The sequence below is a fragment of the Mus caroli genome, unplaced genomic scaffold, assembly GCF_978045245.1.
Source record: "Mus caroli unplaced genomic scaffold, Mus_caroli_1 scaffold_8, whole genome shotgun sequence".
Lineage (NCBI taxonomy): Eukaryota > Metazoa > Chordata > Mammalia > Rodentia > Muridae > Mus > Mus caroli.
The window spans coordinates 39,957,891-39,959,037 of NW_028227263.1; the positions used below are offsets into that span (position 1 = coordinate 39,957,891).

Sequence of the window (1,147 nt, forward strand, 5' to 3'; positions counted from 1 at the left end):
CTAAACGTGTGCTGGCAGAATATGTCTCCCAAGTACTCTTCTAACAGCTCCAATCACCTCCTTATTCCTCAGGCTGTAAATGAGGGGGTTCAGAACTGGTGTGACAATTGTATAGAACACAGAGATGATATTGTCTTGCTTAGGACTGTGGAAGGAACTGGGCAGCACATACATGAAAGTGGCACCCCCTAGAACATCCCAACCACAGTCAAGTGGGAGGAACAGGTGACAAGGGCTTACTTCCTGCCGTCATTTGAAGGCATGTGCAGCACAGTGAACAGAATTAGTGAGTAGGAAGTAACAATAGCGGAGAGGGGGAGCAATAGGAATATCACTCCTGTCACATAAATCATGAACTCATATTGAGATGTATCTGCACAAGCCAATTTCAACAATGGAGGAACCTCACAGAGCAGGTGTCTGATTTCCTGGGACATGCAGAAAGGGAAGTGCATTGTGTACACTGTGTGACCTAGTGCACTAAGAGATGCCAGGATCCATGATGTGGCCACCATGAGCTCGCAGGCCTTTGAACTCATGAAGATCATGTAGTTTAGAGGATGAAAAATGGCCACATACCTATCATAGGCCATGAAGGCCAGAAGGAGGTCCTCTGCACCACCCAATGTCATTGCTGAGAACAATTGAAGGGCACATCCCTCAAAGATATGGTGTTGTCTCTGAGCAGAAAGCCCACAAGAGTGTTGGGAGTTACAACTGATGTGAAGAGGAGGTCAATGAGAGACAACTGCCTCAGTAGGAGGTACATGGGTACGTGAAGCCGGGCATCCACTGTGATGACCAGGAGTAGCAGTCCATTGCTGATCAGTGCCAACAGGTACAGGGTTGTAACTGTGGCACAGAGCAGTTCAGGAGAGCCACTGCCATCCAGAATCCCCACCAAGATGAATCCACTTTCCAAGGTAGAATTCCAGGGTTCCATTCTGAGTAGTCTTTTCTGCTATCTAGAAACAGATGCATTCTTAGTAGAAGCCTTTCTAAGGGAATTCAACCCACTCTGGAATTACCCTAGGCCATTGTGGGATGGCCAACAAGAATCTCATACAGAATATTTTCTTTTCTTAGCTAAGTATATTCTCTGATTTCTAAGTGTTTTCATTGAATTCTGGTACATTCCCAATTAAAG

The 1,147-nt window shown here is 45.9% G+C and overlaps 1 pseudogene; it reads right to left on the reverse strand.

Annotated features, from left to right (window-relative positions):
* LOC110298887 (olfactory receptor 2AG1-like) lies at window positions 1–943 on the reverse strand (annotated as a pseudogene).
* Window positions 944–1,147: the final 204 nt, after the last annotated feature.